We start from the raw sequence: 17,700 nt of genomic DNA on the forward strand, positions 1-17,700 counted from the left end.
TGATGATTAAAAGAAATTTGATGTATGTGTGTATGCTTGGATACAGATTTTGTGTCCACGATATCGGACGCAAAAACAACCAGTTTTTGAGAGAAAGGCGCATCCGATTAGAGTGATTCAAAAAGCATATTGCTTGTGTCGATGATGTTTTTTTGTTTTTGTCCTTGTAAATAAACATAGATAAAGATCGTCGCACTATATTATATATAGTGCTATATAAATGTAAGCACTTATATTATATTATATTTATTAAATGTGACCATGAAATTTACAGTATTTTTAATAATTATTTTAAAATATTTAAAACAATTGTCATTACTTATTGATACATTTGTATTGATGCTTAATATTTTTTATTTCGAGAATGTTTAATTACTGTGCGGGAAGTTTCAGCAAATTTCCTTAAGGCACAATGCCATACACCACTAGTCTATAATAGCATGGTTAATTTTGATCATGTGCAATATGGGCTACAAAATTATCGTAGAAAATGATTCAATCGCTAACTCGAACGTTAAGCTTCTAAATCCGCTTTGCGAATTAAAGAGAATATTACGCAATAACGTTTGTATGAAATTTTAGTTATTTAAAATACGATAAGTGTCATACAATGTTATTGTTCACTTTCCATATACTTTCTACTCTATAATAGCGAGACATGTGAATGTATGAAAATGTCTCATAGCGGCGCGTAATATTTCTTGGATGTGCTTAGAGATATGTGTAACCGATTTGCAAGAAATTGCGCGATACGTTTCAAGTGCCATGAAGAGATATACATGAATCAATTTGTTACTCGCATAGTTTTATGACTCATATTTGTAGGAGATTTTGCAGAGAAAATCTACATTATTACACAAGTCTTGAAATCGAAAATATTCAGCTTTAGTTTGCAAATTTACTCTAAAACTTAACTGGTATAATTGATTACAGGAGATCAAACTTTTACTTAAGTTATTATTTTGAGATTATGGATAAAATCAAAACTAGTGGTGTATGACATTGTGCCTTAAGGCATATTGCTGGAACTTCTGTGCCAAAAATTAAATTTTTTAAAAAGGATTAATTTTTTTTCAAACTCATATACATATTCGAAAAATTTTAACACAAATCGGATGCTTTTCGAATGAATCAAGTCGGTTGATCGATGTTTCCGAAATCGTCGACGAAAATTTGTATCCGCACACACACACACATACATCCATTTTTTTCTAAGGTGTGCCAAAATGTTCACAAACCTTTGAAACGTTAAAATATATAAAAAAAAATTATTTTCGAATTTTTTGCGATTACTAATGTTAAATATTCTGTCAAAGTTTGCAAATAAACTATAAAATCTAATAAATACAATTTTCTAAAACGTCACATAAAATAAAAAAAAATCGTACACAATTTTTTTTATAAAAAATGCGATATGTATATTTGTACGTAATTTTAGAAGAAAATATCTACGAGATTGATGATAGTAATATTTACTTACTATAGTGAAGTAATAGACCAACTGTGACTGATAAAGAAAATAAAAGGCGAATATCGATATCAAGAAATTACAAAATTGTAAAATTGAGCAAAAATATAATTTTTTTTATAAAAATTACTATGTGTAAGCGGTATTTTTTCTTGAGACAAATTGCATAAACTTACTTGGTTTATAAAGAACTGTAACAAATACATTCTAATTACACTATTGATTTGTTACTAAGTTCAAATTGAAGAAGATATATTGATTGATTATTTAATACACATGTTTCTACGCGGACTTTAGTTTTAGAAGTGAACAATTAGTCCCATCAGACCCTTTGCTACTCCCTCTACCAGGGGTAGCAACCATCCCGTGTAAAAGCTCAATGCCATGAAGATTGTCGCCGTAATATACCAACAAATCAGTGTTTAATACAGTTCACAGGTACAAGGGTTAAATTATAACCCAACAACATGAGTTATCGAAGAAGAATTTTAATAATTTCCATAACTACGTGACGCATATACAACTTTTTTATATTATATAGATATTATCGCCAATGTAAATGAAATATAATATTTTTTTGCAGTATGTCGATCTGAATATTGAATAAAATACTGAATATGACATAGAATAAGGACTACTGACTAGATTTTTATTACGGCTTTTGTTATTTGAGTTAAAATGCATGATAATGGGTAGTACTGCTCTAAGGCAGGTCTGTGAGCTGAGTTAAACTCAAACTCGATTCATGGAAGAAGTAGTGTGAGAGTTTTTCCCATTTCCATTCACACCGCAGTGCCCGAGATGAGCTTATTTTCAATTTGAAGCTTATTTTGATCTATATTTTTATTAATAATGCATGGTAATATATAATTATTTATAATAAGTGCTCTATGATCAAAATTTAAGTAGGTGCGATGTATTAATTTTTTGTTCCGAGTATTATCAGTTATGCCGAAAACTGTTTCAGAGAAATTTATGTAATTTATTTAATTATAAGTGTTTCTAAGCGGACCGTAAATTCCCATTATTCATCTGTGTCGATATATTACGACGGAGTTAAAACTTTCACAACTTTATTATCTTAAGCTTGTGTCACATGGAACTGTTTTAATGATCGCGAAATATTTATAATTTTTTATTCATCTTTTATCTTTTAAAATCTGATTGAAAATCATAATTGCTTTATAGTGCATCTTATAAATCATCACCATCCTACATAAATTTGGAAAATATAAGGCGTCTAATAGTATTATTAATATTGAGAACCGAAAGCACATCAGGTATACATGCAATCAATAACATAAAAATTGTATATGTTTAGTTGCCATATTTTAAATTAAAAAAAAGTAAAAATAAAAATAAAATAAAACCTATTATAGTAGAGATAGCAACAATTAAATAAAGTTGTAATTAATTAATACAAAAATCAAAGTAGTGAATTAATTTAAATTTAATACTTTTCCAATTCAGTATTAACTTGTTAATGTAAACGTACTATGCTCTAAAAAATAGATTTTATTTGCACATAAAGTTAAAACGTACTCTTGTCAGTGAGATTTTTAGAGCGTACCGTTTGCATTACGATCTTGTTTTAATGCATTTTTCAATCTGTAACAAGAAATTGAATATTTCACTTCTAAGTTGTAGTATATATATTAGGTCTGCCAGAAAGTTCTGTCCAAAATTATGATATCATTTTCTCTATGTTTATTGCATGATCCGCTCTTTATTTTAATTAATGTATACATATTGACGTAGAAAATAAACTATAATTAAGTTGATTCACATTAGCCAGTGTTAATTGATAGCATAACCGGGGCAGCTGACAAAGATTATTTTTGGTACTGAATGTTATACGAATTTTAAAAGGGAAGAAATGCTACTGTATCTTTTACTGAAAGTTTTTGATAAAGGAAGAGTTTCTGATAGGATATTCAAAAGATATTCAACAAACCATTTCTGACCATATTCAAAAGATAGGATTGATGTGGAATTATTCAAAATGCGTGCCACATCAAAAAGTCCGACAAATTTGAATGATTGAGCTGTTATATTCACATTTTTAAGCAAAATCGAATCCTTTTTGATCCGGATGATAACTGGAGATGAAAAATGGATTGCATACAACATCTAATTATCACTTGGTTTATTTCCTTAAAAATTTTTTTTTGACAAAAAATTTAAAAATTGATAAAGATGTCAAACAAGCACTTGTTCAATTTTTTGCATCTAAAGATGAAATATCTTTCGAGAAGGGAATAAACAAATTGACCTTACGTTGTCAAAAAAGTTGATTGGCAAAAGGAAAAGAATTGTATTTTATATACTTACTATAATATTATACTTTATATAATAAGATTATAAGATATAAATTAGATTGGTACATTATTAAAAATTGATCAAATCTCATAAGTGTTTCGAGAAGGGAATAAACAAATTGACCTTACGTTGTCAAAAAAGTTGATTGGCAAAAGGAAAAGAATTGTATTTTATATACTTACTATAATATTATACTTTATATAATAAGATTATAAGATATAAATTAGATTGGTACATTATTAAAAATTGATCAAATCTCATAAGTGTATTAATTGCTATTGTTAAAGCCAAACCACTACTTGTGTGTAAATGCAAATTAATATAATATTCTATATGTTGCACTTCAGATTACATTATACATTAAACAACAACATTAATTTACTTTTCACTTGTTTATTTTAATTAATATGAATTCACTTGGCCTGTTAACACATGCCAGTACACTATTTACAGTCAATTAATTGAAACTATAATTATAGTCTATTTTTATAATTGCCTAAAAAAACAATATATATCATTCTATAATAATCTGTATCTGAAACCAAATTTATGAAAATGAAAAGGAAAACACTAATTTTACTTTCCTCTAATTATATTCATAAATTCTAAAATAATTAATAACTTTATAAACATTGATATTTTTTGTAATTTAGTAATGATAAGTTGCTTCCTAATATTTGATTTATATATGCCACTCAAAAATTTGGAATTTTGAAGAATGTTTTTATTGCATTCTAGAATCATATGGTGCGCATTTTCTTCAAATTATTTTATGGATATGTGAAACGAAAACAGCCATAATTAAAAATGAACTTTTTACATATATCCACATAAATTTTGTTTAAAAATTACACTGATGAAATGTTAGAACTGCAAATGTGTATAAGCAAGAGGCTGCACCGTGGGAACTACAATACTTCAATTTTAATTTTTAATTTTATTATTGTGTTTAAAATAACTTAGTAAAATTTTTCTAATTATTGAACATTAACAATTACTAAAAAAAACTGATTATTCACTGTATTCTAATGAGGGGTATGGCAAGGCACAAAGGTCCAATTTGACTTTAAGCAATTATATTGCGAAAACCAAACCATTTATTTTACAACAAATAACACACATTAAACAAACAGCTATCAAGCTGTATTTAGTAAAACTCTCAGCTGATTCATCATTGTAAAAATGTGTTTTCTTTGCTGTTTTTTTCAAAGTTTGTCACCTGATCTTTTTTACCCCATTAGCGGGGTAAAACGTACCAGCCAGGAGGATAACAGATCTTATGTCTTATTTTTAATTTCAAAAGGATTTTACGAAATAATAACTACATTATTTAACCAAAGCAAAATATAAATTTCATGGGTGCTGTTTTTACAGAGATAACACTGTATATAACCTTGATCTAATATTTTGTCAAAAATGTTCATCGGCAAAGTGGGAATAACTATTTATTTATATCTTGTAAAATTGCTATTTTTCACTTAATTCACTTATTTTATTCACTTTATTTACTATATTATATTGTTTACATTTTTGCAAGGGTAGAAGTTTAGTTGGTGTTTTTGGCCCCACCTACGTGTAAGATTTTAGTTATATAAAGAAAAAAAAGTATAATCTAGCTTAAAATTATACGTCTTTTAAAACGATTAAATAACGTATACTTCAAAATTATATTAAAATCTCGTAAACAAACAACAAAGCTCAAACAGAAAAAAAAACAACAACGAAAAATGAAACTTTTGTTTTAGATTTTAAAACATGGTTTTTTATCTCCTGATAGCGACGTCGTAAGAATCAAAGTGATGACTGATTATACATCTTTTACTCTCAAATATTGCTCTTAAAAAATTTTTTAGCTTCACTTTTTTATGGGGTCTTGTTGGTTGATTGTTCTACCCGCAGACCTTTAAGCCCCGCTTCACACTAGAGTGAAAACATTAGCTTTAATATAAGTTTCTGCACGGGATGTTTGCTCATAATGTACTCATATTATAGCTTACTTAATCAATTACCAGTAATTCTGGATGGAATAAATTGTAATTGATATAGTTAATTCAAAAATATCAAACTTTGAGACCACATCTACGTTCGGAACTACTATTCAATAAATTAGCATTTAAGATTTGTTTTGTGTATATATGTAGGTCAATCTGTATCGCTATTCTCTAATGAATTGTTGTTTTTAATCCAAATGATTATTATTGCTGTGTGTGCACCTCATGAATTAGTACTTTTTGAAACTGATGTTGATTTTATTAAGTAGAAACATGAACTACATCTTAAATAGCAACCAATTGGTCGTTTTGTTTAGTAATGAGTGTTAATTAGAATAATTTAGCATAAAAAATGGTGCTCGAGTATGATAAGGCGCGGTGTTTGAGTGGTGAAAATAGTAAATTATCAGAGCGTAATAATAACGGCACTAGTAGTTTTGTGTACTTTATTTATGGAGTGTAGAAAACGGTTTTTATAGATTTGAATGAAATGAATATTCACGACTCTTCACTTCGAAATAGTTTACTTAGTGGTTTCTGAAATAAAGTGCTCTAAGATGTAGGTGAGGATAACACGGAGAAAATTTGAAAAGCAGCCACGACTAAAATGAAATTGAATTCTTCATATATGTGCATAAGTTAATAAATAGTGGCCGATGAAAAGCTTCAGGTACTTTATATTACTGAAAATTGTGTAATGAAATCTACAGTTCATATGCAATATTTTTTAATTAAAACATTTTGATAGATATGCTATTTTAATTAGTTGCTGTGTGCATAATCTGATTTTCAATAAAATAACAGAACTTCTTAATTTTGAAGTGCTAATATACCTAAAATGGAATATTATTACTACTGTTTCTTTTTTTATAAACACTTTCATCTTCCCGTAGAATAAGAAGTAAATGAAATTTTTGATTATCTTCACGTTTAAAAGGTTTCTAAACATTTTGGCACACCGCAAAATATGGATGTGTGTATGTACGTGTTTTGTGTGTCCGCATTTTTTCATCCACGTTTACGGGCGCACGAATCAACCGATTTAATTGGTTCAAACTCGTTTGATTTCTATTGATATGGAGATGTGCTGATTAGTTTTCGGCTAAGGCAGGTCCAGCCGTTACAGAGATACGGAGCAAAGAATGAAGAAAATATAAAATCGAGTTTTTGAGAACGGAGTATCCGATTTGAATGATCCATAAAACATTCAATTTGTAACAATTGGCAGAAGTGCTGATAAGTTTTCGGCAAAGGCAGGTGTAACCATTTCGAAGATACATAGCTAAATGTGCAAAAAATGCCACTTTTTCAGAGAACTAGCATCCGATTTGAATGATTCAAAAAACTTTCAGCTTGTATTGACAAAACAATAGGAAATATAGAAAAAAAAAAAGTTTCTTCTATTTCATTTTTTTTGTATATCGAAACTAATACAGTTTTTAATTTTAATTCTGGCTAAAGTTCTAAAGCTCACTTATACACTTTAAATATATAATTTTAACTTTGTAATTCAGTTTATATGATTTTCATAAATATTAGACAATGTTACAGTATTTATAATAATCTATTTGAAAACTTTTAATATTCCTCGAACATTTAGTTACGGTATGGGGTGTTCCAGCAACTTGCCTTAAGGCACGATGCCATTAGTTAATGTGTTTTTACCTTGATTTGGATATGATTTTTATATTTTTATGATGTATGCAACTGCTTTTTTAATCATTTTACGAATATATGTTTCTAGATCTCAAGTAGCCTTTAGGCTGGTTGTAACAGTTTTTTTTGGATTAATATATCTTGCTAGATTCACTGATTATATTTTTGCGAAATAAAGATGGATAGTTGCTGCAACTATTCCTCTACAAAATCAAGTAAAAATGATTCCGAAATTATTGTTCGTTATCTCACCTTGGCCATTTCCTAGCTAAAGTGCGGTGTCACAACTTAATCTGTGTTGGGGGCTTGTTGTAACGTCTACCAAACCGAGATTTCAGTAATTCAAATTCTGCACATTTTCAAAACGTTGACAATTTTGATAAATGAAGGATACATATATAATATTTTTTATAAAAAAAGGTCTATAGTTCAGAAAAAGAAAATAATAAATAAAAGTAGCTATTCAGACTGAAATATATACTATAATTGTACATAATAGCAGCAAACAACGTTTAAAAATTAATAAATGTATTATATAGTGAAGTAGCCAAACTTATATTTAATATTTACCATACCTGCTAACTAAATAAAATTTTCATTTTCTCAGATGGTTAGTCATTTGGCAATAATCAATAAATATTGCAATTGCTATTTCTTCGCTGTGTTCTGAGTGAAAAAAAAAATTACAGCAATAATATATATTAAGATTTTTACAATTTTGTTATTTCATAGTAACACAAAACGTTAAAATTGTTTTCTTACTATCTTTACACCATATGTTGATGCAAATTAAATAAGCAGAGTGAACATTAACTTTATATCAAGTAATCCACATGGTAATTAGCATTTGATTTAAATCGAAAGGTGTATATGCGAAAATCTCTGAAGTGAACGAACACGGCTCGGATATTTCAGTATTTTTTACTTTAAGGATTTGCATTAATCACGAAGCAATCTGGACTAATCTTAATGCAAAATTAATTAGCGCGAGACAGAAACCGAACGGTTTTTATATTAAATTTGTAATACTTCTAGTTGTTGTTACAATGAAACATGGCAACATGCAACCCAATTTGTATGTCTAAAATCTCAAGTTTATAGAAGACACAAATATTAATTATAAACTTACATAATTATAAATGATTACACACACATATCTTCTATATATATAAAAATAAGTCTGGTTTTCTTTCCTGACGAAATAACTCCAGAACGCACAAACTGATTTCGATAATTTTGCATTCGTTGGTAAAGTCTCGGGCTCCGCAAGGTTTATAGCTTAGAAAATTAGTTGTGCATGGCATCGTGCCTTAATGCAAGCTGCTGGAACTTCACGCACCGTAATTAAAAATTCGAGTAATGACATTAGTGAGAATTATCAGAATTATGCTTGGTTAAGTCAACGAGCAATTCTTGCCGCAAAGAATAATGATATACACGCACTGAATTTCACCATTCAATCAAAAATTGCTGGCGATTTGGTGACATACCAATGATTCCGACTGGTCTTCCGTTTGACTTCAAACGATTGCAATTTCCAGTTCGCCTTGCGTTCGCAATAACAAGTCGCAAGGCCAATCGCTTAGTGTTTGCGGGATAAATATCAAATAGATTATTTGAAATATTATTGTTTTTCACATGGGCAGTTATACGTTGCCTGTTCACGAGTTGGAAAACCATCCGCTTAGTTTGTGGTAACGTCAGACCAAAAAACAAAAAATGTGGTTTACCAAAGAGCACTTCTAAGATAATTGCCGATTCACTTTCATTTACTTAGAGAAGTTCAACTAAAAAACACTTCATTTTTGTAATCGAAATAAATTTATTACTATTGTATAATAAAATCACATTTTTCTTTTTCAAATATAAAACAAACAAACAATTTCTTCATCTTTCTCACGAAACCATCAGGTGGCGAAACGGAGTTCGTCGGATTTGCTAGTGTAAAAAATTCTCGCTAATAAATCAATTGAAAACTGTAATTTATAGTTTGAACGACCAATAAATTTGTTCAAGTGAATCGATCTAATTTACTAAGAATTATTGTATTGCCCAATAGTAAGTGATCAATGAAAACTTTCTCAGAGATCTCAATATTAAATAAGTAAAAAGCAACATTAAAGAAAAGAGTATTAATTATCATGAAAAAGATAAGAAACTATACTAATTCTTCCAAGCAATAGTATGCTGAACAGAAAGATTAAACACAAAATGGCCAATTGAAATCTACCAAAATACCAAGCCAAGAGACTTCTATTGGTTCAGATTTCGTACTAAAGGAATTCTTCTTAACGTGATGTAGGGGAGAATGGGTACGGTTGTGCCAGGGTATGGTAGTGACAGTCGTCATAAGAGCTAAATTATACTGATTTGGATATAGGGTCCAAAGCGAGAAAGATGAAGTATGTTTGTTCGAACAAGTTTTCATTATTGCATTCAGTCAGTAACCTACATTAATACTATCTGTAGACCGCATTGCTTTTAAAGAGTCAAACGTAAGTTTTTTCTTTCGATTTCTTTTAATAAAGACAATTACTCGTATATAGACAAATCACCTTGTCTGTAATTTTGCTGTAAGCTGAAAATTAGTAGTTAATTACCAGTAATTAGTTTTGTTTTGAAGAAAAATCGAACATAACTAAGACAGAATGCGACAGAGAAAGGGAAAGGAAAATTGAATATAAGAAAAAATCACACAGTACTCTTGTTAACTTTGTTTAAAAAATTGTTTTGCTATATATTGTTATATTATATTCATAAGCTTTTTATAGAAGATTGTTGTGTTACATATTTCTGGTAATAAAAGTCCTTATAAACAATTTTGGTGTTTATACCTATTGTACCTATGTTTATGTCTGTCACAACTGTCTTGGGGGTGTTCACGGTTGTTACACTTGATCTTTTCTTGTATGATTTGATTTTATGAAGCATATATAATGATATTTTCCAATTTCAGCTTTTCCTGAATATGGCGGCTTCTAGATGGACGAAAATTAGAAGAAAAGATGTCGAGACACCTCGAGAAATAATAACGTAGACTGAAGTACTAAAAATTTAAAATACAAATTGGGCTATTTAAGCCGTGCACGCCAGCATTTGGCTTTTGAACTGTTGAGCTGTGTACACACTTATTTCAGGTGAGTTAGGTATTTTAATATTATACACACACACACACACACACACACACACATATATATATATATATATATATATGTATAGAATTTTGTGTTATGTTTGTCGCAATACTCCTCCGAAACGGCTTGACCGATTTCTATAAATTTTGTAATTACGTTCTCCATGACTGAGCATTGACCAACATCTATTTTCTATAGCCCTAAGTGGTAAGGGTTTGCTACCCTTAAGATTTTGTTTATTTTTTGACCAATTTATTTCATTTTATTTTTATATTATTCGTTACTAAAAAAAATACACACAGACCAGAATTTTTACTCTTTTACGATAAACCCATATTTCGTAATAATCAGCTTAGTAATGGAATAATTTCTCGCTTTCAGTCAATGCATGTTTTTCACTGAAATTTGGTTAGGATTTTCTTAAACTTATGAAAAAACTTAAATTTTTATCAAGGATTGTCCACCCTTAACATAGTCTTTAATTTTTTTTTAACATTTTATTTTACTTTTTTTAATTTAGAATTGAAAATAAACACAGCTCTAAATTTTTACCCTGCTACCACAAATCTCTATTTTGCAATTCCGTAGTCGAATCATTTTTCATCTAGCTCGATAACTGATCAATTATCGTCTTTTTTGTGAACATCTTTTATTGAAATTGATCAGAATTTTTCTGAGATCATTGAAAAGGTTGAATTTATCCGGGGCAATCCGCTGAAACCTTTTCAAATCAACTATCGATAAAACTAGGTCCAATTATGGATCGATTCTTGCATAATTACCGAATTTCTCAATTCACACAAGCAGTACATAGAAAAAAAAAACAGAATACTAAATTTAATATAGACCCTAATTTGGTAAGAAATGAAATTGACCTTTTATTCAGCCAAAAATTTGGAAATTTTACTCGTTGAAATTTTTGTTGTGAGTCTTACAAATGTTCAATGTGTTTCCTATAATAAATTTGTAAATTCACATTTTTTATACACAACCTAAAGTTAAACAAATAATATATATGTATTACAAAAATTCTGATTTATCTTCTACAAATGTCTGAACTTATCGTCACAGAAATCCAAATTGCTTTGCGCACTGTCAATAATCTTTTTAACATTTACATACATTTTTCGAATGTATGCCAAAAGAAGATGTTGAATCATTGTTTCCAGAAAACAATGATTTTTGCTTTTTTCGTTTAACTTAACTGTACTAGAATCTATGTGAGCAAATTTGCAAATTATAATTTCTTAAAAGAACAGGCATAACTAACAGCACATAGGATAATAATACTATTTTTTTTCTAATGGTCGAGCTAAATAACTAAGACCGAATATAGGTCGTGTATTGCATTTCATTTTAATAGTAATAGTAAAATCTTATCTTGTTCATTCATTGGAGCTTCCCATACATAAACGCTCTTTATGACTCTAGTGATTTATATGTTATCTCGTAAATGATCAATTAAATGATTTCTGATCCATGCGGTGAAAATAATTCTCTTTCTTACATTTTTTCTCTAATTAGTTATGGGAGGATTCAACTATCTTGAAAATTTAAATTTTTTTTTTAATAAAGGAGAAAACGTAAGCCAGCAGAGTGAAAATGTAAATGATTTTCTATAATTAGAATAAAATTATAATAAAATGAACTAGTGGTGCATGACATAGTGCCTTAAGGTAAATTGCTGCAACTTTCTGTACCGAAACTTAAATTTTTTAAAAAAGCTTTAATCTTTTTGAGAAAACTCTTTTTTTTCAAAGCAATCGCGCTGCGTCGTTGTCTAGCGTATAAACATAGGTACGGAACCCATAAAAATGTAAAATTTGTACCTATTATCAAAATCTCTATAAAATATCTGATAATGCATAAGTGATAATGCATAAATATCTGATAATGCATAAGTCAAATAATTATTTTTGCTTGCCAAATGTTACTTCCTTGTACTTTTTTCATTAGATCACCGAAACCGCCAGATCTGCTTTCGCAAAAATCAGTTAATCAGTTGTTCATTGCGTTAAGACAAATAAAATGTTTTTAGAATTATTCAAATCGGACGCCTCGTCATCTCAACAACTGAATTACTATTTGGATTGATATTTGGCACTTTTTGCCCTGTATCTTTGAAACGGCTGGACCTGTCCTTGCCAAAATCAGTTTGTTTCCAAATCAATACGAATCGAATGCTTTTTGAATTATTCAAATCGGTTGATCCATGTTCACGAAATTGCCGACAAACATTTGTGTCCGCACATACACACACACGTATTTTTTTCTAAAGTATGCCAAAATGTTCAGAAGACTTGAAATGTGAATTATAAATAAATATTTTTATTTTCAATTTTTTGTGATTACTTTTCCTATGGTAAGTTATTGAAAAATACTTCTCTTATATTATCTATAACCTTAATAACCTTGTGGATAACCTATATCAAATATTAATTTTCCGATCTCAGAATTTGCGAAACCAACGTTTAAAATTTTAACGTGATACATGTTGCATATGTCAGCTCATTGTTCTATTTGAGATTGATAAATCTAAAACTATATCATTATTATAATTAAATGCAATTTATTCTTTGCGGACTAAATTCAATTCACGTTGGACTAGTGAAGCACTGTAGCAGTGACTATTATTAAGTCTGTTTTTGCGTTTAATTGTATAAATCATTTTGACCATAGATTACATGATTTTTTAATTGGGTTGTTTCATAAATATTACCATCGACTGCAACTAACTACTCTCTCAGTAAGGTAACTTATATGACATCAAAGTTAAACATGTTTGCTTCAGACATACAACCATATAACTCTACAAATGTAAAGTGTTATTGTACAATACTCGTACTTTAGAGACTTCACGCAAACTTAGTTATTAAATTGAATTGTCAATTTTTGGTTCTATTTTTATTTGTTTTGTGCAATATTTTTTTGTGACATTGTGACATTTTTATTCAACTATAAAGTGCCTATGTGAGATTTTTTTTAACTATCCGTAGGGTAAGTTATAGTAATCTTAAAAAAATCTGAATTTTTTGAACATTTTGGTATACCTTAAAATATACCTTATGTTCGGATACAAATTTTCGTTCACGATTTTCTGAACACGGATCAACTGATTCGATTTGTGTTGACAGGGAGGCTTGCTTATTAGTGTTTTGCAAAGGCAGGTCCAGTCGTTTAACAGTGCCATAAATACCAATTCAGTTTTTGAGATAACGGAGCGTCCGATTTGAATGATTAAACTAGTGGGGCTCATGGCATTGCAAAAAAGTTAAAAATTTCGAAAATATTTCAAAATATAAAAAAAAAAAAATTTTCAAAGTCAGTTTGCTTCAAAAATTTCAAAATTCTCAAAAATCATTTTTATCAATGTTTTAAAGAAAATTGAATCTTTTTTAAAAAAAATATTATTGGTACGGGAAGTTCCAGCAATTTTTCTTAGGCACGATACCATGTACCACTACATTCATATTTTTCAAAGGTTTCTAAAAATTTTGGCATACCTTAGAAAAGATTGATGTATGTGTGTGTGTTCATGTGTGTGCGGATACAAATTTTTGTCGAAAATTTTGGGAACATGGATCAACCGATTCGAATAATTAAAAAAATATTTGATTCCGTTTTTGAGAGTAAGAAGCACCGGATTTCAATGATTCAAAAAAATTTTTTTTTGTATTGGCGAGATGAAATGTTGATACAATTTTTGGGAAAGCACGTCCAGCGATTTCTAAGATCCAATACAAAAATTAAAAGCAACTACCATTTGGCGGTCAAAAATGGTCATATTCAATTATTAGATGTTAGCCCTAGCAAAGGTGTGTACATCAGAAAATAGTAAGTGAAAGAGTTATTATAAGTTGGAGAACAATTTTACAGGAGATGGATTGGATAAAAAGTTGTTCCAACTTAGCTGATGGGTATTTCTAATGAAATACCAGATCAAGGTTATATACAGTGTCGTTCCTGTAAAAAATGTACCTGAAAAATTTATATTTCGCATTGGTTGAATAATGTAGCTAATATTTCATAAAATCCTTTCAAAATTAAAAAGAAGGCATTGTACTTTTAGCTGTCATTTTACTCCGACTATGGGATAAAAAGAACCAGGTGACAAATTTAATGAAGAAAAACAGCAATAAAATACATTTTTACAATGATGAATTAGCTGAGAGTTTTACTGAACATAGTCAGATAGTTGTTTGTGTGATATGTGTTATTTGTTGTGATACAATTGGTTTGGTTTTCAATATAATTGCTCGAAGTCAAATTGCACCTTTGTGTCCCGCTTAACCCTATTGCATCGAGCTTAATAGAAATTACAGGTATTTTATAGAGATTTGAATAATAAGTACGAATTATGTTTACATTTCTAAATGGGTTCCTTACGCGCTTTGATATTTCGTCTTAAAAGAGCTAAGCAGGGCAGTTGTTTTGAAGAAAAATCAACATATTCAAAAAATTTAAAATTCTCTAATCTATTTTTTTTAATTTCCAATACTTCCAAGCCTTTAAAAATGATAAATTACGATATGGAAAGTTCCAGCAATTTGCCCTAAGGCACTATGCCATGTATCACTAGTTAACTTCCCGTAGGGTAAGTTATAGTAGTCGCAAAAACATCGAAAATGAAAATTTTTATATATCTTTACGTTTCAAAGGTTTCTGAATATTTTGACATACATTAGAAAAAGTGGATGTTTGTGTGTGTGCGTGTGTGTGTGTGTGCGGATACAAATTTTCGTCGACGATTTCGGGAACACCGATCAACCGATTTCAATAATTCAAAAAACATTCGATTTGTATTGATAAGGAGACGTGCTGATTAGTTTTTGGCTAAGGCAGGTCTAGCCCTTCCGAAGATACGGGCAAAAAGTGCCAAAAACGGTAACTCCGTTTTTAAGAGAACGGCGCATCCGATTTGAATAATTCAAAAAACATTTTACTTGTATTAACAAGATCAAAATTTTTAAGAGAACGGAGCGTCCGATTTGAATAATTCAAAAAACATTTTACTTGTATTAACAAGATCAAAATTGTTAAGAGAACGGAGCGTCCGATTTGAATAATTCAAAAAACATTTTACTTGTATTAACACTTTGCCGTCCGCACGTCTTGTAAAAATTTATTTGCTTGGCGCCGGTAGTGCTAATTCGTTATCACTTTGCTTTTCCCCGCCCATTCTGAATATTATCGAAATATTACAAATTTTTAGTTCTTAGTAATGTTGAGGGGTGTAACTTTTCGTTATCTAAATTAAAACACCAACAGGATGGAAAGATTTCTGCTACTGGCCAAAGGAAGATACCGTGCTCATGACACCACTGTGGTGTCGCCGGACGGCATATAGTGTTAACAAGATCAAATTTTCATGAAGGCAGGTCTAGCAGTTTCGGAGATCTAGTAAAAAAAGTAAAAAAAATGCCATCTGGCGGTCAAAAATGATCATTAGACATATGCACATCAAATTATCAGATATTTTAACAATAAGTATTTGTTTACATTTCTATGGTTTCAAATGGTTTCAGGTACCAATGTTTATTCGTTAGATTGCTTTGAAAAAAAGTTCAGAAATTCCAAAATATATCAAAATAAAGAAAACTTTTTTTTTCAAAAATGTTAATCGTTTTTAAAAAAATTATAATTTTTGGTACGAGAAGTTCCAGCAATTTGGCTCAAGGCACGTTGCCATGCACCACCAGTTTTTGTAACTTTTCCCATCAGCACAAAGTCTTAGACCTCAAACCGCAATATTTAAATCGCAGAAACGGATAAACTAAATCATTGTGCATGAATTTCAAGCATCCGAGCTGAAAACGGGACGTGTGTTACGCTGTTACGCTGTTACGCAATGCACTAACACGCGTTGCATCTCCAAGTAAAAGAATGCAATTTGCGTCCAGCGTGTCAGAATATGGCTAAGAAATGTGCCGGAGCACAAGTATCAAGTCTGTTAATGTTTTTAACTTTTGTTATATCTTTTGTACACAAACAGCTTTGTACTAAAATTCAAGCATGTTTTTATGGTGCAATATATGCGCACTACACTGTGTCGCTACTGGAGGACATTCCTTTTAATATATGCGCGATATTAGTTTAGTCATGTTGTATGGTGATGAGTTTAAGTATTTTGCGCATATTATTACATACGATAGCCCGATATCAGGCAACTTTGATGTCAAATTTCCACTTGAGGTTATAGATCTCAAATATAGCCTCAAGTGAAAATCGCCTCTCGTGGGTATAGTTGCATATATAATAAAAAATGTCAGCAAATATTTCGAGTATAGATAATTACTCATAACTGGACTGGACAACTACTGGGTTGCCACCCATTCAAGATCCACATAATAGAACAGTCAAAACAATTGCTGAATGTCCTAAGTGTGACAGATTGCAGTTAAAAAATAAAAAAATAATAAAAAATAATTTTAAAAAAATTATTGCGTACTACCGAAACCAGCATATTTAATTAGTATTCATCGTCTTAATGGTTCATAATATTATTGTAATTGAACATTTTTTTAATATGATTGAAAACGTAACACTAGAAGATACGGGCAGGCAATTAATTATTCACTTCTTTATTAACTTCCCGTAGGGTAAGTTGTGTAATTGTCCAGAAATCGATATTAAAAATTTTATCATATCTTTATGTTTCAGAGGTTTCTGAACATTTTGGCTTGCCTTACTGTTAAAAAAGATGGATGTGTGTGTATATGTGTAGATAAAAAATTTTGTCAACGATTTTGGGCGTACGGAACAACCGATTTGAATGATTCAAATAGCAATCGATTCCTATTTATAAGTCCTGATTAGTTTTTGGAAGAAGTTGGTCTAGCTGTATCGGAGATACGTAGCAAAGAATGCAGAAAATAGAAATTGTGTTTTTGAGAATATGGGGAGAAGTGGTGAATAGTTTTGACAAAGACAGGTCCAGCCGTTAAACAGTCCAGATAAATGTGCAAAAAATTGCTGTTTTTGAAAGAATAAAGCATCCGATTTAAATGGTTTAGAGAACCCCTTGCTTGTTTTGACAAAACAATTGTTTTTGGAGAAAACCAACTATTTCATTTTTATTTAATTTCCAAAATCTTTTTTTTTTTAAATAGAAAATAATACGGATTTTGATTTT

General features: G+C 29.8%; 1 protein-coding gene across 1 annotated transcript in view; it reads left to right on the forward strand.

Annotated features, from left to right (window-relative positions):
* LOC113377024 (serine proteinase stubble) overlaps positions 1 to 17,700 on the forward strand; it is a 63,030-nt gene that overhangs the window by 24,123 nt on the left and 21,207 nt on the right. Inside the window, exon 2 of the mRNA XM_026617186.1 lies at positions 10,391 to 10,571. The gene's annotated coding sequence lies outside the window, so the exon portion shown is untranslated. The remainder of the gene's footprint in view (positions 1 to 10,390; positions 10,572 to 17,700) is intronic.

This window comes from Ctenocephalides felis, unplaced genomic scaffold (genome assembly GCF_003426905.1).
Source record: "Ctenocephalides felis isolate EL2017-DRISC unplaced genomic scaffold, ASM342690v1 CF-g0.4_SCAFFOLD_01886, whole genome shotgun sequence".
Taxonomy (NCBI): domain Eukaryota; kingdom Metazoa; phylum Arthropoda; class Insecta; order Siphonaptera; family Pulicidae; genus Ctenocephalides; species Ctenocephalides felis.